Source organism: Sus scrofa, chromosome 4 (assembly GCF_054392235.1).
Source record: "Sus scrofa isolate SSC_HxYL_T2T_F1_AM1 chromosome 4, Sscrofa_HxYL_maternal_Yorkshire_Landrace_v2.0, whole genome shotgun sequence".
NCBI lineage: Eukaryota > Metazoa > Chordata > Mammalia > Artiodactyla > Suidae > Sus > Sus scrofa.
In genome coordinates, this window is record NC_139386.1 from 17,342,694 (window position 1) to 17,364,214 (window position 21,521).

Consider the following 21,521-nt stretch of genomic DNA (forward strand, 5'->3'; position numbering starts at 1 on the left):
CACCAATGATATATCCATGACAAAATAGAACTCCTTTAATTGTCTGATAAGATATAACTACCAAAAAACCCTCTAGCTCTTATTTAATTATCAAATATTAAAGATACCCATGAAGCCTAGTAAGAGACACGGATGCCTGGTAATATCACATCTAGTTAATATTTTTATATCATTACAAGTTCAGCAAAGCAAGAAGAATAAATGAAAGGCATAAAAATTGAAAAGAAATGTAACAGTCATTATTCACACACAACTTAATTGTATATATTTAATGTACAAAGGAATTCTATGGATAAAAAATAAATGTAATAACTGGATATAGAATTGTTGGATATGAGGTGATATGTAAAATTCAATTATTATTCCTATTCATTCATAATAGATAGAGATTGAACATTACAAAACATTTCATTTATGATATCGCCAGAAATGCCTTGGACTAAACAAAAGTCATTCTACACTTTTACACTAAAACCTGTAAAATATTACTAAGAAAAAAATTTTTAACATCTAAATAGATGGATGTACATACCAGATTCATATATTTGAAGATTTAATATTTAAAAGATGTCAATTCTCTCCAAACTGATTTATAGAAGCAATAAAACTGTAATTATAAATCACATGTGGCTATTTTTGTGGAAATAGGTGGGCTAAGTCCTAAAATATATATAAATCTAAGGGGCTAAAAATATCAAAGAAATCTAAAACATGAACAATATTGGAAAACATGTACTAACATCTAAAAATAAAACAATGAAAAGACAGTAATTTAAAACTATGATTTTAGCGCAAAGATAGAAACATATACAAATGGAACATAATACCCCCAAACTGACTCAAGCACAAATTGTCATGGATTATAGTAAAGCACTATGGCAGAACAATGGAAAAAGGGTGATCTTTTGGATAAATGCTTCAAGATTAATTGCGTATCTTATGAAAAATTAATTTGACACCTTTCTCATACCATAACACAAAATTTATTCCAGATGTATCTTCGACCTAAACGTGAAAGGTAATGTTAGAAATCTTCTAAAAGAAAATATAAAGGAAAACCTTTACCGTCTTGAATTTGGCAAAGATTTCTTAAACAAGAACACAAACATACTTGTATACATGCATAGTCAGTAATCATAAAGTGAAAGACTGAGGAATCAGATTTAATTTAAATTAATGATTTTATTTATTAAAAAAAAACCACAAGAGAGCTATAATGCAAACAGAGTGGAGGAGGCTATTTGTAATCATATATCTAGCAAAGAAATTATATCCAGAATATACAAAGAAGTGTTATAAACTAATGAAACAAATGCAGGAATGAAATATAAACATGTGTCAAAGGATTTAAATAGGCATTCACAAATAAAGTTATCTAAGTGGTAGTAAAGCATATCTTATCATTATTTATCATCAGGGAAATGCAAATTAAACCTATACTAAGCTACTCCTACAAATCCACCTGAATTTCTAAAATTTAAAAAAATCTGACAGTCCCCTGTTAATGAAGAAATAAAGCAACAGGATCTTTCAACAGTGTTGATGGTAGTTCAGACTGGTAAAATCACTTTGGAAACTGTAAAGTAATACCAATAAAGCTGAGGTGATGCATACGCAATGGCTTGGTAAGTTTGGTCCTTGCTAAGTATGTAAGAGAATGCATACATATTGCACCAAAGGGCAGGTATGCAAAGTTCAAAGCAACTTGATTCATAATTGTCAAAACTGGAAAGAGCCTAAATGCCCATCACATTATTAATTCTTTACATATTTGTACAATAGGAGATCACTGAGCAATGAAAAGAATAAACTAAGGCTATACAAAGCAACAAAATGAATAAAATCTATTATCATAATAATGAGCAAAAATAAAAACAGACATGAAATATACACAAAGGAATTCATACCATACTATTTTACTCACATGAACAAGTTAAAAATTTTAAGGTAAGAGAAATCAGGAGAGTAATGACTTTGGGGCACAGGGTGATGGTCATTTCTCAAGTGCAGGTAATGTTCTGTATGTTTATCGTAGAGATGCTTACATACCTTTAACTACTTTTCTGCACATTTTCAACACGTACACTTAATAGTTGTACATTTTACATCTGGCTGGAAATTGATGAGCTAAATCCTAAAATATATATAGAAATCAAAACTTCAAACTTCAATAAACAGGTAAAAGTGTTTTAAAATATGTCCCAAATTGGTGTTTTGGCTTTTTTGGGGCTACATTCATGGTGTATGGAAGTTCCTGGGCCAGAGATAGAACCCGCACTACAGCAATGACTCAAGCCACGGCAGTGACAATGCTTGATCCTTAACCCATGCCACAAGAGAACTCCCTAGGTTTGTTTTGCATATACTTTGGTGACTAGTAAAAGATGTGCCTAATGCTTTTTCAATTTTTCATTGAAAATTGACTCTGTTCAGTACATGGTGCCAGATACTTTTGGAATAGAATGGTTGACATGCAGCTTCTGCTCTTGTCCAGTTTGGTACTTAATAGAGACAAGATGAAATGTGAGCACAAATAGTAACACAAGACAGGAAGTCAGGAGAACAACATGTGGATACAGAGTGGGCCACCAGAAGTCTTCAAGGAAGAGAGGGCATCTGAATTGGACTTTGAAGTCTCATAGGATTTCAACCAGTGTAGATAAGAAGTGGTTTCTCTGAAGAGGAAAAAAGCATCAAAAAGCTCTGCAAGTGTATAAAAATGTAAGGGGTGTGTGTGTGTGTGTGTGTGTGTGTGTGTGCAGTCTATAGGAAAATATAAAACATGAATATGGTCTTTGTGAAAATGGTGAATGACACCTCCAGTCCAGCAAGAGAACTGTCACTAAAACATATCAATAAATTGAGAATCTAGAGTTAGAAATCTGTTGAACAGTTTCTATGTACAGACTATGTAATCACATTTTCAGGTTTTCTATAATTGCACTTTCAGGTTTGGGGGAATCATAAAGTATACGCCGTTGGCCTGAGTGTTTTGAAGGGACCTGAATCAGCAATTTTGGTAAATGCTTCTAATGTGAGAACCCATAGGATGATTTTTGCTGGGATGTAGAACTTGTACCAAGAAGTAGACAATGGAACCTAAAGACCAACTTAAAATTAATTTGTGGCAGGTCAGGAGGTCTAATAAGCGAAGGAATTTGTACTTATTATACTTAGGACAGGAGGGTTCAATGGCCTTTGAGCAAGGGCAGGTCATGAAAAATCCACATTTAAGGACTTCGGGCCTGATATTAAATGGAAGAATAGAACTGTTACAACAATTCAGAAAATAAGGCCGGGGCACAACTGCTTAAATGTAATTGCTATGTACATGTTTTTTGTCCATTCATCAATAATACAGAGAAAAGGAGGTAAGAGCCAAGATGACAATGCCCAGAATTTGACTTTGCAGGCCGTAGAACCAGGCCTGATCTCAGCCTCAATCTTCTGGGGTCCTCAGGCATGACAATGAACAAGAACCCTGCTATGTAACAGGCCACATCTGTGTAATATAAACAGATTCATGCACATGGCTGGGCGCCGGCAGCAGGGTGCTTGCCAGTGTTTTCCTAGAAACAGGCTACACGGCAGGTGACTTTCTCTGCTAAAGTTATGATTTGGGGGGGGGAGTGAGTGATACCGTAGTTAGAGGGGTGGGGTAGGGAACCGAATGGGAGAGGGAAAGAGATATTGCTTTAAAGACGTCACCTGATTTTATGACTGTAGCAAGACTCTTGAAAATGATTTCAGGAACTATACTTCAGGTCCTCTTCCTCATTGTGGTTGTTTTAAGGAATCTTGAAGGATGCTTTTTGCTCTCTGCACAGTATGAGTCCTGGGCAATGGGCCAAAGTTGTTTTAAATCTCAGTTGAAAGTTCTGGCTCTTTCCATGTGAATATGTGCCAAAAGGAAGTCTAATAACTTATCAAGTTGAGGCACCTCAGGGAAGTCCAGAAGCAGGAATTTTTGAGGAGTTTAGGGAGCAAGTTTATTAACTCTTGACCTGATTATGGCCCATTTTGAGCTACTATTTATGCTTTGTTAATTGATTAATTTTTTTTTTTTGCAAAGACAGCCTGAGAGCACCAAGACCTAGATTTATTCACTGAAACTTTTTAACTCATTGTGTCATTGACCAACTCCATGATCACTATATGTCTCAATTTTCTCCTCTGTAAAATAGGGATAGTATGTGTCTGACATACCTCATCCATGTGTCTTTAAAGTGAAAGTTCTATGGAAGAGCACAAAATAAGCTCATCTCAGCAAATTTACCTGGGACCTCTATGTACTCTCCTAACAGCTGCAAAGAATTCAAGAAATATGGGGGACACATTTTCTAGTGTCTAAGACAAAGACATGGCCTGCAAAGCAGAGAATGCCAGAGTCCATATAAGTTGATGCAGTGACAGTGTGTGTGCCAGTCACATTTCTACCTCTGGCCCCCTTCCTTTTTAGGCAGGAGACTTCACAGTTCACAGCTAAACCTGCTTACCCATTACTTCACTTGGTCCTTGTCCCAGGTTCTCAGAGCCAATGACTGGTAGATAGAGGGGTCTAAGGGCTCTGGCCCTCTTGTGATAATTCAGACAAATTCTGAAAAGTCCTCATGGTTTCAGAGCTCCCCGTGGAATTGGCTGTGGCCTTGCAAAGACAGTATTGCAGCCCAATGCTGCTTCCTTCACGTCCCCAGGCTGGTTGATCCCAAAAAAACACCCCAGTAAAATTCCTTCATGTGGATCTCCATAGAAGAGTCAACTTCTCAGGGACACTGACCTGTAATGATCAAGCAGGAAGAGAAGTGCTGTGTGAATTCACAGAAAGAAGATAGCAAATCCCGTTTGGGGATGATGAGACAGGAAAAGTTGCATGTGGAAGATGGTGTTTGATCTGGTGTGATGGATGTGTGGGTTCAACTGAAAGACAATGTGGAAGAAGAAGTAGGAAAAGAAATATTATCAGTCTTCCCTTGGTATCCACTGGATAATGATTCTAGGAGCCCCCACAGATACCAATGTCCATAGATGCTACTTTTGCATAACATGTAGGTCTTTCCTGCAAAGGACCGCCATAGGCAGGCACTGGCTCAAACCTAATCTGCAAGCCCATTCCTCTGCTGTGTCTCCAATGTCCTCATCCAGGTGTCAGGAAAAGCTCGTGGGCATCCACCACCCCAACACACCAGCACAGTTTTGATTTTAGTGGGGCCCCAGTGGACTGCAGATAACAGCCCAAATTGCTTTGGCAGAACAAGGACAAATTCCCTTTCTCGATTCCCCACCCTAATCCCTCAGAGCACATCCAGTACAGACTTGTACAATGTTCATTCCAGATTCAAAAGGGAATCTGAAGGCGGCTTGTTTTCTTAACTTTCCTCACTCCCTGTTTTCTGTATGGAGGACTAGAGGCAAAGGGGAGTGGAATGTAATGGTATCTCCAATCTACTTAGGACATGGTTTTTGACTGTATAATGAGAAATCTGGATTCAGCATCAGTGTTTAGATTTCTGTAATAGGTCCCTTGGGCTCTATTTTCTTTCCTATAGGTCACATAGCTTCTAGTCAACAGGGAATTTTTCTTGGGCTGTGTACCCCTTGTGAGTCTCTAAGGGCATATTGGGGAAATGTTCATACTACATTCCTGCCCAGGCTGGTCTCATCTCTTATCCTCCACCCAGCTACTACTGTCAAAATAGCTTATACGTATGTGAAAGTCATAAAATCTAGAATCAGAAGGCTTAGGGTCTTGTTTGGTCTACAGGGAAGGGTTATTTGATTTGGCAAGTCAGCTATTCACCCTGAGCCTTGGTCCATTCATCTGAAAAATGGGAGTAATAGCAAACTGTGGTGAACTTCGAATAAGATTATGCAACTCTTCCGTGGATTTCAACAATATAAGAGGCATGTGAAATGAAATCATGATTTCACAATTTTTTATCAGACTGCCTTGACCACAACTTCACAGCCTTTGGATCTCCATCAATAGATATCGTTCCAACGTTGCTATATGTAGAGGAAAAAAAATAAAACTCATCACTCATTACTGCTATCTTTTATATGACTTCCTGGCAAATAGACAATGGTTTATCTGGTGAGGTAATAATGTTTTCGTCAATGGCTAAGGCCCAAAATAAATATCTTTACTGCCTTTTTGAGATAAACCATTAGAAAAGGCTAGTGTTAATGCCATCAGTGGTGTCTTTCTATTCAAAAGGGAAAAAAAAACAGCTTTCAGTGGCCTCATGATCCTTATTACCTTACGTATTGCACAGTGAGCACTGCTCACCCCCAAGTAGAGTTAACTTGGCTCCAGCTTTAAGAGATTAGTCAGTCCTTAGGGTAGAGAAACAGAAGATGTGTCTATCTCTGTCATTTGTCTAATTTACTATAGCTTATTGTCTGACTCTGTGTACCCATTTTTGTTACTGAACTTTATCTTAGGACAGCCCTGGAAGAAAAAATAAGTACAGACAAGAAGAGCCAGAGTGCTATGGACAGAAATACATTGACTCGAATCTCCAGCACAACATCTTCCATCTGGTTCTGTCACTGCTTTATTGGTCCTGGTTATCTTCCATACGGCAAACTTAGTTCCTTGGAACAAGGGGTCGCTTTCCTGAACATTGAAACATCTCAGTGTTTTTCTATTTTCCTGCTGGTGGCCTCTGAATAGGTCAGCATTGTAGAGCAGGTTTTCTATGTGAGGCCTGCCCCTTTCTAGAGCATTGACAGCACAGATGACTTTCCCACTCAGGAAGTCACCTGCCTACTCGGAATGATGTGGGCTCCACTGTGTGGGCACTTCTGAATATAAGCAATAACCTCACATTAAAGCCATTTACCCCCAGGAAATGCCCTCACAAAAACAAGTGATGGGTGTTTTCCTTAGACAAAGAAGTAGCTGGGAAATTCAGCACAGCCGATTTAGTAACAAAGTTAGTCCTTTGGATGTCTATCCTGTTTTAAGTTTTCAAATACTTTTATTTCTGTGATGAATATGAACCTTACCACATGGTCAATTAGATCATGTAAACCCATTTTACTAATGAGTAATATGAGGTTTATAGAGCTTTGGAAACCTCCAATAGCCGGGGGTTTCACTAAGTGTTCTCTCGCTGGATTCTAGACACTCTCTTAAGCCACATCTTGCTTGATTCCAAGATCAAGTTACCCCAATAGAATGTATTCCCTACCCAGTTCGAGAGCTCATCAAAGCTTGGAGACAAGGACAAAATAACTCCTAGCCAATGATAGGAAACAATAAATCTCAAAGCATAAATAAAACAAGATTCTACTCATTATATTAGTAACATCCTTCAAAATCTCTGTCCAATGAGAAGTCACATAAAATATATATCCATGCGCCAGTGATTTTAGCATCTCCAGCTGGTTATCGATAGCTATCATGATAGTTGAATCCTTAGATGCCCTATTAAGACATACATTCTATGCTAACTAAAAATTTAGGCGTCCTCTGGTCTGGGGCTTGTCAGTAATCCTCTGACAATGAATTGCTATACCTTGTACTTCGTACAATCATTGATGGCCCTTTTTATATTTTAAAAGTAAAAGATATTGAACTTGAGAAAAATATTTGACCCTTTATTGGGTAACATGGGAGACTGCTAGTTTGAAGTTCGCTCTGCCCTTTAAGTAATATGATCTAGTAGATCTGATCTTATAAGAGCTATCTGTGCTCTTTTGCTCCACCCCAGATATCCTTGACAGCTTCCTATTTACCTGCCTCCCGCTTCACCCTGAAATCGCTGTCACTTTTTCCAGCACATTAACTGAGTTTTCTGAATTAATCAGGTGGAGTCTAATTTGAAACCTCAGGTTGAGCTCTGTTCTTGCTACATGCTCTTCTCCTTTAGAGTTGGAGGAAATGCCACTCTAGGGAACATGGGTCCTGCCTTTCTGAGCAGTCACTGAAGTAAACTGGAGGTCTAAGGGAATCAGGTTTCCATGGGGTTAAACTAACCATTGATAAGCAAGAGACAGGAGGGATCCAGGGCAGTTAAATTCCTCCTCTTTCTCCCTTCTATGAACTACTAGGAGATGCAGTTTTCTATGCTGCCCCTCCAGAAAAAGTGCTGTGTCCTAGAAAATAATCTTCATAACATTCTAATACCCAGTGATTTTTCTTTGAGGCTTATAATGACGAAGGCCAGAAGTTTAACTCAAGGAATTATTCTCAACTTTTCTTGCTTCACTTCTAATTTTTTTTTTTTTTTTTTTGGCTGCACCAATGGCATGCAGAATTCCCAGGCCAGAGATCAAACTCATGCCACGTCAGCGACCTGAGCCACTGCAGTGGCAATGCTGGATCCTTAAACCACTGAGACACGTAGTAATTCCTTCACTTCTACTTTTTTTTTTTTTTTTTTTTTGGTCTTTTGAGGGCTGCACCCATGGCATTTGGAGGTACCCAGGCTAGGGGTCAAATCAGAGCCGTAGCTGCTGGCCACAGCCATAGCAATGCCATATCAGAGCCTCATTTGTGACCTACACCAGAGCTCATGGCAATGCCGGATCCTTATCCCAGGAATCGAATCTGTATCCTGATGGGTACTAGTCAGATTTGTTTTTGCTGAGCCACCACAAGGACTCCCATTTATTTTTTTTAAACACATATCAACTGAGCTTATATCCGGCTTCCAAGTGTAGTGTCACTGCTTTTATTTTTACACTGAGCTTTGCTTTTACAGAACCTAGGCTAACTGCATATATTAGTCACGCCTATTCTATGGTAGCTAGTGCAATAATGGACACATTGTACTCCTCAATAAATTTGGACCTACTATGTTAAATTGAATCTTTGAAGTAGAATAAGAGAACTATCAATAGGAATGTTGGCATTTACAGTTTGTTTCTTAATGTGAGATGAAAGATTAGCTTTAGTGCTAGGAGAGGAAGTATCTCAAAGCAATTCCTTTTCCTGCACTTTGAAATTATAGCCCTGAGATCAGATCCTTTTTACATAACCACAGTTGAGGATCATTCTGAATAGACTTGAGTAGTTAGGGGTTTATTTCCTCAGCTCCCTCTCTGGGAAAAAATGGACTGAACCAAGTAACGGACTTTGCTATAAAAATCCCCCCAAAAAATTCCCTTTTCTCTAAAACAATCCTGAAAATTCTTGTAGTCACCTCTCTTGATTTATTGTGATCTAATTCAGATTCCAGAGTCTTCTTTCAAAGTTCTATAGCTCCACATATAGATTTAGATATAAATGGATGAATATATAGACAAATAAATAGCTAGGCATGTAGACAGACACATGGTGCCCTTATTTTTATGATTTTTTTCCATTATAGTTGATTTACAGTGTTCTGTCAATTTCTACTGTACAGCAAAGTGACACAGTCATACATACCTATATGTGTGTGTGTGTGTGTGTGTGTATATATATATATATGTACTTTTTCTCTTATTGTCCTCCATCATGTTCCATCACAAGTGACTGGATATAGTTCCCTATGCTATACAGCAGGATCTACATCTTCATGTGAGATCCTATATTATCTCTTATGTGCAAGTCAATTTTCCCATCTAATTAAGATGCAGAGTGATAGATGCTTGAGGCTATGTTATACTTAACCCACCATAAAGGGTGTGATAGAGAAAGAATCTGACAGATATGCCTGGTTAGGTGGAGACTTGTTATCACATGTTAAATTTTTTTTCCTCTAATAGCAATATGGGTGGCTTGCCAAAACAAGAAAGTAGGTATGTGATCTCTTGCTTCTTTCACTTTCCTTTTTTTTTTTTTTTTTTTTGTCTTTTTGTCCTTTTAGGGCCGCACCTGCGGCACATGAGGGTTCCTAAGCTAGGGGTCTAATCAGAGCTGTAGCTGCTGGCCACGGCCACAGCAACAGCAACACCAGATCAGAGCCGAGTCTGTGACCTACACCACAGCTCACAGCAACCAGATCCTTAACCCACTGAGCAAGGCCAGGGATCAAACCCACAACCTCATGGTTCCTAGTCGGATTCGTTAACCACTGAGCCGCAATGGGAACTCCTATCTGTGTTTAACTTAATATCCATAATGAGATCTTCTGCCTCTGTTTGCAAGACTTTCAGAGTCATTAAATATTACTTCAATCTCAAGTTTACTTACAATTGTGTGACAGGTCACTAAAATGATATGTTGACTGTAGTCCTGTTACTCAAAATATGGTCCACAGACTGGCCATGTCAGCATCATCTGGGAGAAGGGCGGATTCTCAGCACTTACCCAGATGTTCTAAGGAAGAGAGTATATTTTATCAAGATCCCTAAAGAATGCAGATTCACATTAAAATTTGGATTAGACAGCTGGCACTGGAGAAATCTTCCATGTCTGGGGTCATTTTCAGTTCATTGCAAGTGATCCACTACTCAGCAATAACGGCTCACTCATCAAAACTGTAGACAGGTTATATGAGCTGCTCAGCGAAAGGAGGTCGGAGCTTCCCAAGTGTAATTGCCAATGAATAAATTGTTTCAACTACTGCCAGTAACTCAAATGATCTCTCTTTCCACAGCTTATTTCATAACCTCATATATTTGTGTCTATTGGAGAGATTGACAGCTATAGTTCAGCATTTTAGCGATTTCTCAGCCTTCTCATGTGTACAATATCTGTTTGGTTGTCATTAGAGTAGGTTTCTTATGTAGCAGTTAAAGGTAACTTCATAAGAAATTGTAGTGTATTTATTGAGATATCTCAATATTTTCTTTACAAGCCATTATAAATGAACATTTTACAACCAATAACATTACTTGTTATGACTATACCAGAGAGCAGATCTTTCTCAGCTCTCAACTGAAAAATCTGCTCAAATTACCTTGAGAAAAGAAAAGAGTGCTGGTTGAAAATAACTCAGGAATACAAGTTAGCTTTTTTGGGGGGAGGGGGGAATTACTTGATAAGTGACCTGTTCAAACCAAGCACTGTATTTTATTTCTCCCACCATATGTCAGCTAAGATTAGATTTCTGAAAATTAAACTTATTAAAAGCTAATGGTGTCTAGATGTCAGGTTTTGACTTAAGGCTCAATGGATAGATTTCTGTTTTAAATGTCTACTGTGTTTATAATTCAAAGGCTCAAATATAATCCCTTGAAACTTTGAGAAGTTATCTATTGAGATTTCATTGATTTCTTAGGTGATATTTTCAAATTAAAATACAAATACTTAACTTCACCAGGCATTACCTGTCTTCCTCTGCCTTTCCCTCAACATAGGCTCCTGGTAATGAGTAACTATTAACTTGTAGATTGCCCTTTTGTGTGTGTGTGTGTGTGTGTGTGTGTGTGTGTGTGTGTGTGTGTGTGTAATCAATGAGAATCCAACTGTAATGACACTCTTCTCAGTCTGAGTCTCAGGGAGATCAGTGACTGCTACAACAGATAGAATATTGTAAGCATGGCCTTAGGCCAGATTCCTGGACCACTCCTTAAATACTGGCAAATTCCACTTCCTTGGAACATTCTTTCTGGGAGCCCTGAGACCACGCTAGAAAACTGGAGAGTCCGTGTAGACAAAGAGATGTTGCACCAGGACCCAGCTGTGCTGGCACCCTTGCTCAGGCACTGGACATGTGTGAAGATACCTCCTCATGACTCCAACTCTATCTGCAGCCTCTCTGGAAGTGCATGAGAAGTAGCAAATGAGAAATATCCAGCTGAGCCCCAAACCTCCAGAGTCCTGAAAGACAGTGCTAAGTTGCTGTTGCTCTAAGCCACTGAGATTTGCAGTGGTCTGTACATAGCCATAGGTAGCTAGAAGAGTTGCCCTATGTCTAAGAGCTGAACCTCTTTGTTTCCGTCATTTTCTTTTCATATGTCATACAGATGTCATTTGAAAACTCCCTAAAACTTTCACAGAGGTGCCTTTCTGTCTCTTTGGATAGAGGTGATCAGAAGTAGGGACACCGCCATAGCACTGGGTTAAAAGAAGTTTTTGAAAAAGGACCTGCACAGGAATGCTATGTCAATCAAGACTGCTCTGACTCCCCATGGTGCCACAGGAAGATAGAAAATAAGAGAACTCTTGGGCATTCATGAAACTAAAATACCATATTTACTTTTCTATTCAGTGAAGAGTCACTGATACCTACTATATGGCAACAGGGAACATAAGAAACAAGATACCATCCCCCATGGAGGACAAAGATTAAGAAGCTAGACTGAAAATAGAGCAGTTATCGAACAGACAAATAAATACATAAAATAATTGTTTATGACTTGTTAACAAAGAATAGTGTGCCATTTATTAAGATAATGACAAGTAAAAAAAAGACCAGATTTGGGCAAGTGTATCATGTCATTTTCTCCAAAAACAGCTGAGCTCTTCTTTCATGAACTACCTTCAGTCCATTACTGCTGTGGACTAAATGTTGTTGCAACCACAAATTCATACTTTTGAGCCCTAATCCCCAGTACGATGGTGTCTGGAGGTGGGCCTTTGGGAGGGCAGTTAAATTAGGAGGATGGAGTTCTCACAAATGAAATCAGTGCTGTTACAAGAAGAGCTGTGAGAGAGGTGATCTCTTTGCCATATGAAGACCCAGGAAGAAGGAGTCCTGGGGCAATCTAGGAAGAGGGCACTCCCCAAAAATTGAATTGGCTGGTACCTTGACTTTGGACTAACCAGGCTCCAGCACTGGGAGAAATAAATTTCTATTGGTTGAACAGCCTAGTCTATGACATGTGTGTTATAACAGCCTAAACTGAGACAGTTCTCATCTGCACACTGGTCTCCTTACTTGGCAATGTCACCTTATTTTTTACCCCAAATGATACTACCCAGGTCATTCATCTATCTTTATACTGAAACACTTCGGATCTATTTCCACAACTGACACTCACTTTTAAAAGATTTTTGCTGTTGTTGTTGTTAAGAGCCCATTAAAAACAACATTGTTTAAAGCCTAAGACAACTCCATAAAAAGAATCAAGACTGAGCTGGATGGATAAGTAAGTTGGATAAATAACCTGACAGCCATGTTATTTGAGTAAATATCTTACTGTACCTCGAGGGGTATATATACATACACACATATATACATATATATATACACACACACATATATACATATATACACACATATATATACATATATACATATATATACACACACATATATACATATATACATATACACACACATATATACATATATACATATACACACACATATATGCATATACACACACACATATACATATATTCACACACATATATACATATATATATGTATATATACATATATACACACATATATACATATATTCATATATATACACATATATGTATATATATATATATATTTTCTTTTTTGCCTTTTTGCCATTTCTAGGGCCACTCCTATGACATATGGAGGTTCCCAGGCTAGGGGTCTAATCGGAGCTGTAGCCGCCAGCCTACACCAGAGCCACAGCAATGCAGGATCCGAGCCACGTCTGTGACCTATACCACAGCTCATGGCAATGCCGGATCCTTAACCCACTGAGCAAGGCCAGGGATCAAACCCACAACCTCATGGATTCATTAACCACTGTGCCACGGCGGGAACTCCATTGGGGGGGGGTATATTTTTAAAGAGAAAAAGTGAACTTGGCTTTATTGTTACACTGTATTTTTCTGCTTTTGGAAGGCAGATACAGGCACCTCAAGGATATTCTGCTTTCACAACATCGATACACTCCCCATGTTGCAGGCACCCTCTGTGTTCCTCAAGGAAGAAGGCCATTTGTGCTCTATTGGACCACGGGTTCACAGGAGGCTGCCATTGCACCTTCCACCCCCCGCAGCTTATCTGCATGTTCCACTTAGAGGACTAGGGATTACACGGACCAAATTCACAAAAGTAGTGGCTCTGCTAAAAAGATGATGTTCTCTTCTCCTAATGCCTAAACAAGCCATGGCACCCAGTCAAACCCTACATGGCAAAGGAAGAGTGACTGGTCCCCCCAATGCACAGTTTGTCAGATGGAAAAGGAAGAATTCCAAGTATAGTGTTCTCCTTGGAAATACTTTCTGATTTTTGAGGAGTGAAGCTGGAAAGCCATACAGAAAGATAACTAGAAAATCCCCAAATATTTGAAAATCAAAGAATACATAGACAGTGTTGAGTGAACACATCCAGACATAATTTAGGTATGTTATTATATCATTTATAAGAAGTTCAACGACAGACAATACTAAGAGTGTTAGAATTTGGTATAGCACTTATATGTCTATGTAGATAGTAGGGAGACGGTGACAGGGAAGGAGCATGACAGGGATTTCTGGGGTATTGGTCATGGTACAATTCTTATTCCAGCTATGTACACAGTGTGAAAATGCAACATTGATAACTTACATGCTTTCTATATATGTGTTGAATACTAATACATAAACTTATAAAAAACCCAGCAATGTGAAAAGGGGTGGGTCACTGAACAACTGTAACGCAAATGATTTTTGAAAACTACTCAAGTAAATCATTAGCTTTCTATTGCAAACCAAAATGATACCTAGAAAATTAAAGGATTAAATCCAATTTGAAAAGGGAACGAATATAGGTAAACATTTGGCAATCTTTGAAAGTAAAAATTTTGGTGTAGAAATATGATAGAGGAAATTATTAAAAGTGTGTCTCTATTTAACTAAATATAAATTTCAAACTTCTATACTATGACAAGATAATAATGAAAGAATTAGTCATCCACATCACAATGGGAAAATTATTTGTCACAATCATAATAAATTTACACTTTAATATATTCTTATTTGTTTTAAAAAAGGAGCAAATGCGAAGTTTTAAATAAGGATAAAATTGTGAATAAGCAATTACCTTTCATTTCTTAGAGCCTTCCATTCTCCTGCTCCCATCTTGAACCCGATGCTTCCAGGTGGAAATGTGTTTACAATTCTACTCTTACACAGATCTCACATCTCCTTTTATTATTTTTTTTATTATTTTATCTTATTTCTTCTTCCTTTGCTGAAGCACATTCTAGAGCAGCTTACTTGGTATCCATGAGATAAATCTTATGGTTGTCACTTAAATATCTGAAATTTTTTTTTTTCCCACTGTGCAGCAAGGGGGTCAGGTTATCCTTACATGTATACATTACATTTACATTTTTCCCCCAGCCTTTCTTCTGTTGCAACATGAGTATCTAGACAAAGTTCTCAATGCTATTCAGCAGGATCTCCTTGTAAATCTATTCTAAGTTGTGTCTGATAAGCCCAAGCTCCCGATCCCTCCCACTCCCTCCCCCTCATCAGGCAGCCACAAGTCTCTTCTCCAAGTCCATGATTTTCTTTTCTAATATATACTTTTGCTTTCATCTATTTCCTTACATGCAAATCTCCTGCTAAATAAGTAGTAGCCTAGCAGTAGAATCTTAGATGAGGGGAGGTGAAATATAGGCTTGTGTGTTCTCTTATATGAATTTTACCAGCTATCCCTGCTCCTGCTCGTGTTTAACTTGTTTCCTGTTTCGTCGGTTGCTTCCAAATGGCAAGCCCTTCCTACATACATTCTCCAGCACGCATCACCTCTCCTGTCACACATCTGGCTTCATAGTGCCAGATATATGTATGGCAACATAGATTCTCAGTTGTATAGCTCTCTCTGCTCTGCTGAATCAGTGAGCATCCTGGAAAGTAACAGATGGCTTTTACAAAATAAGATAATTTGAAGAGGATTTAATAAAATTCACAAAGCTGTGGGTAGCATGTAAGGGACCACAGAGGATCAGAGCCACCCAATGGAATGAAGGGAAAGAATAATGCGAAAGAACGGATAGGAGAGATGCTTTTCCAAAGGGTTGCCTTTGATGTAGGAAGGAGTCAGTCTTTAGTAACCTTACAGGGATAGTGCTAGAGAAAATAAGTCCCCTAACCTTAAAAAAATTATTCCTGAGCCTCCCTATCGGATGAGCCCAATCAGAAGTTAGGGGACCAGGGCACTGTTTGATGTGGTCCATGAAAGTCAGATTCCTGGCACAGAGATCAGAGTGGAAAAAGGTAGAAAGAAGAGCTTCAAGGGCAAAGAGAAGACATCTGCTAAATCAATTATCACTCTTCTCTACATTTTTTAATAAAGACATAAATATTTCTCGTCTGATATTATCCTATCCTTCCAAATAGTTCTGTTTAAGGGAGAAAAAAAAAATGAATGTCCCTAATCAATCCTCAATCACTTAACTCATTTTCATTTTTGATGTATCCTTTATAACTTAGTGAATCATTATATAAAATAGGATCCAGTTCATTGCGATCTATTCCAGTTCATTATGTTTTTTTACACTGAAAAAAAAATATTCTGGTAGTCCATTTGTTGGCATTTATTATTATACCAACAGAATGCAATATGTTTGATTCTATAAATAGTATAAAAAGACACATCCACCTTTACTAAGCGTCTTTCTAAAATCTCTGTAATTATTTAGGCCTTGTGGTAGGCATGTTAAGAGTCCCCCAAAGGTATCCTGGACCTGTGAATGTTACCTTATACGGTCAATGAGACTTTGCAGGTGTGATTAAGTTTAGGATCTTGAGACAGAGAGGTTATTCTGGATTATCTGAGTGATCCCAGTGCAAGCCATGGGCCCTCACGAAAGGGAGGCAGGAGGCTCAGAGTCAGAGGAGGGGGCATGAGAGTGGAACCATAGGTCAGAGTGATGTCACTGTGGGCAGGGGCCGTGGATCAAGGCCGGCAGGCAGTCTCTAGAGGCAGGAAAAGGCAAGGAATGGATTCTCTGCTAGAGCCTCCAAAAGGAACGCCGTCCTGTTACTGTCTTGATTTTAATTCCAGAAAGACATAATTTTGGACTTTTGAACTCAAAAACTGGAAGATAAATGTGTGTTGTTTTAACCCACCAAGTTTGTGAGAATTTGTCACAACAGCAATAAGAAACTGACATAGGTTTACTTCTTCTCATTGATTTTTGTTTGTTTGCTTGCTTGCTTGCTTGCTTGCTTTATGGTGAAGTAAGAATCATATACAAAGGAAACCATGAAACAATCTGAAGTTCCAAACCTTCATTCCTGTTCTCAAGTCTGGACAGTCTGCTCCCTTATTCTTCTGGCTCACATTGCGGCCCTCTCACCATCATGCTCAGGGGTGTAACTCTAGTCTTCATTTGGTTCATCAACCATTGCATTTATTTATCATATAAGGGTTTTCACACACAGTATCCTCTCAACTTGGACCTTTTCTTTCAATTTTTCATTCAGCTACTTGTTCAACTTTTCAGGACTCAGGTATACCTCTGTTTCTCAGGGATTCTCTTCCTGTTGGCCTTACTTAACAAAATAAACTTTAATTTTTATCAATTAAATCATAACTGCTTATCTCACGGCATTTTTGGTAGAAATAACTGAAGTAATATATTTCAAATAATTATCCAAACACAACCAGGTCATGCTGCACTGACTCAAAATGTTTTTCTCTCAATCTGTGAATGACTCAATCCCTTTCTTCCATTAGTTGTAAATGTGATCTCTTTAGAGAACAGGTGTCTTGGCTGGAAACGGGAACTGAGAAAAATTTGTCCAAGGGCAGAAAGAAATGGCAGCCACGGGACCTACCACTCAGGCCCTGTGTGGGGCAAGAGAGCAGCAAGATAAAGGAATATCAGAGCACTACTTCCTAGCAGCTCTGCTGGGGAAACAAGAAAGACCCAGTGGGTGAAATGGTTGTACAGAATGACCAGGCAAAAGGGAACTCCAACAAAACCTTACTTCGCTCCAAACACAGCATGGAAGCAACAGAGAAAAAAAACCTACAGAACTGAAATGGGCCATAAATTTCAGACAATAGTAATCATAGCGCGACTTAGACCAGAGCTAAGGACCATAATGAAGTCCCCACAGTGACCCAGGATCAGCATCAAAATTCCAGAGACATAAAATGCTGGGAAGAATCGAGGCTGTTTTCTTCCAGCAGAGTGGGACTTAGAAACAAATATTCAACCTTAGAAAACAGAGTTCTATTCCTTAGTCAGCTCCAGACTCAGCAATAATGCCTACTAAAACTATTCTACTGACGTGGTCTCCCACTAGAAGTATGATAACTGGGACAAAAATTAGCCTGACACATTTTTTCATTGATTTATCTTCAATTTAAAAAATTTAGATAAAAGAAGAGAGACGCTATTAAACTCTTATCCTATAGTAATCTTTTGTATGTTAATCCACGCTATGCTGTCACATAGGATAAAAAAAGGATTTTAGAATTACCTTTGTCTTATACTTGAGAATGTGTTTTATATATTTGTGTGGAGGGAAAAAAAGTTAAAAAAATATTTAGTAAAAATGTCTGAATTCAAACGTGTTTTAATCACAATGGTTTCTTCCTTGGAAGTGTATCTGAAATTTGGTATATCAATATATAATCAAGGCCAATTTATATTGAAAAAAATACTGTAAGTTTTGTCTGACCCCACTGGCAATGAAAATATGGTTGAAAGGTTCCTGTTGTGGTTCAGCTAAAATGAAGCTGACTGGTATCCATAAGGATGCAGATTTGATCCCTGGCCTCGCTCAGTGGGTTAAGGATCTGGAGTTGCCCTGAGCTATGGTGTAGGCCGGTGGCTATAGCTCTGATTTGACCCCTAGCCTTGGTACCTCCATATGCCTTGGGTGCAGCTCTAAAAAAAGAAAATATGGTTGGAAAAAAACATAGCTGGACAGAATTAAGTTTGTTTTCTTCCATGGCAGTCAATGAGGTCAGGGTCTAGAGTGGAATATTATTCCCAGTTAATATTCGGTCGACTTGATAAACTACTTCCAACCCTATTCCAAAGCATCAGGGGCTCGAAGGGCTTTAGTGCCCCTCCTCCATGAATAAAACTGCTTGCCTAGATGAACATATAGCCACTGAACATTTGAAAATGTGGGCTCTTCCAGAGCAGAGCTAAAATAATAAATACATGTTTAAACAATAACAATAACAAAAGACTTTAAAATGGTTAGTTCAATGCTTTCATAATATAGATGAGGAAACTGAGGCACAGAGAGTGATTCTAACATGAGAACTAAGGTTAGAACACAGTCAGCCTTCAGTATCTGTGGATTCCATCCCGGAATTAACCATGCCACATAGAAAAAGGGCCCGTTTTCATATAAGAAACTTGAACATCTGTGGGTTTTGGTATCAAGAGGAGTCCTGGAACTTATCCTCCATGGATACTGAAGGACGATTGTACATGTCTTCCAAATTGCAACCCAAAGATTTCTTTAGAATCCTGCTTCTTCACTTCATAACAAGGGAAAAATACGTAGAAGATTATTTGTATCTTTTATAAGGATTGCAAACATCTCTGTGCATCTATTGTTTGGTGGAAGATTTTGTGGTTAGGAGCAAGCCTGGGCTAAGAGCCACATTGCATGGCTGAATAGAAACCTGAAAGTATCTTTAATTGTACCATTTTTAAGATAAACAATTCATTCAAGTGTGATTGAAAATCAGAGCAAATGATTGCATCTTGATGTGGATCTGGCCACAAAAAGGAATGTATCTCTGTGTGGGATTAGAAAGAAAACCTTCTTTCATTCTCTCTCTCTCTCTCCCTCTCTCTCCTTTTTTAAATAAAATATTCTTCCACAGATGAGATGAAGGACCTCACAGAGCCTGATTGCTGTGATTCCAGACTACAGCCAGTGAACAAAAAAGGAGAACCCTGAAGTTCCTGGCCCTGCAGGAAGTGTCCCGGATGTGAGATGAAGGTGGTAGAAAGAAACTATATGTAAACCCATAGGAAAAAATTCTTAATTTTGACTTTAGAGGTATTTAGAATAACTTTCAACTAGTTATGCTAATGCTCACCAAAAAGAGGTTTGGACAGGAAAGCGGGAAAGAGAAAGAACAATTTTTGAGAAGGATTAAACTGAAAGGAAAACTTGAAGACTGAGTTTAAGTAGGGTTCAGTGGTTATAAATACGAATGACCTACAGAGGAACATAGTTCTACCAACCAGAAACGACCCTCCAAAAGTGATATTTAAAGAAATATAATGGACATAAAAATATAAACCATAACGGGAAAGCCTGATAAATTTAACCATATTAAAATTAAAAACACATTAAAATTAATTTTTAATTTAATCATTGCAAAATATCATGAAAAGAGTGATAAAAGTACTCCACGTGCATACAGGAAGAAGATAGTTTTAATGCACAGAGTTGACAAAGAGCTCCTATCCAGACTGTACAAATAATTCCTATATATGAGAAAGAAAGAAATGAAAATAAAAAGACACAAATGGGCATTCCTTAGAAGTAGAAACACAAATACCATGTAAATACAGGATATTGCTCAATTGTATTATCAGAGAAATACACATTTAAACCGCTAAGCCAGTATTTCATACAGACCAATTTGGTAAAACTGCAGCTGGATTAGAGAAAATGTTGTTAAAGATATGGAACAATGGAGACAATTATCCACTCCTAATGGGGACAAACATTGCCACAGCTATTTGAGGGAAAAAGTGTAATTACCAATGAATGTGAACATGTTCATGCCGAAGTATACTGCAGTTCCTGTCTTTGGTACATATCCTAGGTAAACTTGCATGTGTCTCTGGATCAGGAGCCGGGCACCAGAATATTCCGAGCCACCATGTCAGTGTTAGTAAAACACTGGGAAAAACCCTAAATGCCCAGCTCAGCTCAATGAGTACATATACTGAGGTATTTGTGAAATGAAATAGTAATTGCAGAAAACAAGAATTCATCCATTATTAGCAGGAATGAATTGCAAGCATACATTGTCTGAAGTAAGTATAGATTATCCTATATACATAAAGGGTCAAAAACAACCAACATTAAATAATGTATTAAATACAGATACAGGAGTAGGTGATAGAACGACAGAGAAAAGCCAGGGAATGACTGAGAAAAAATTCAGGATTAGGGTTACCTCTTGTTTTGGGAGGAAGAGAGATGGGTCACTTTTAAGATGGGTGTCTTTAAGATACCTTAATGATCACAAAATGGTTGGGTTAATATTGGCTGCACGGATGATGTTTTATTATTTAACCATTCAAAGGAGTCTCATATGCTTTTTAAACTGTTGATATATTTCAGTAGAAAAATGTCCCCCAAATCAATAAGCTGGAGAAGAGAAAGGCCAACACGAGCAGTAGATTGGGAAGGGAAGACGTGTATATCCTCCTGGGTGACATCACCACCGCTCTGCCGAAGCAATTGTCGTTACCATCTCTCAAGGAAATTCTTTTGTGGCCCAGCCATCTAGTCATCCCACTCAGCCCCACTCCATGCATTCCAGGTTAAAGACATTAGTGTTCCATGAGAAACCACAGCAAATAATCAGACTCCCCACTCTTCTGTTTCTCACCAACTCATCATGATCAGTTTCACTGGTGACAATTACATATATTCATTCAGTGTACCACACAGGTACAATTCTGGCTAAAGCAGATTCTGTGGATCATGATTAATTTTGCCTATTCTGATCATCTGAATTTTGGTCGTACCTGTTAGGAAGAAGGACTTGAATCTGGATCCAATG

The 21,521-nt window shown here is 38.3% G+C and overlaps 2 long non-coding RNA genes across 2 annotated transcripts in view; one reads left to right on the forward strand and one right to left on the reverse strand.

The window, feature by feature from the left end:
- LOC106507417 (uncharacterized) overlaps positions 1-21,206 on the forward strand; it is an 89,007-nt gene extending 67,801 nt beyond the window's left edge. Inside the window, exons 2-3 of the long non-coding RNA XR_001303378.3 lie at positions 19,596-19,714; positions 21,077-21,206. This is a non-coding gene — a long non-coding RNA (uncharacterized LOC106507417). The remainder of the gene's footprint in view (positions 1-19,595; positions 19,715-21,076) is intronic.
- On the reverse strand, positions 1,163-15,286 carry LOC146403700 (uncharacterized). The gene is made up of 2 exons (XR_014844983.1): positions 14,829-15,286; positions 1,163-4,777 (listed from the first exon to the last, which is right to left on the reverse strand). It is a non-coding gene; the product is annotated as an uncharacterized LOC146403700 (long non-coding RNA).
- Positions 21,207-21,521: the final 315 nt, after the last annotated feature.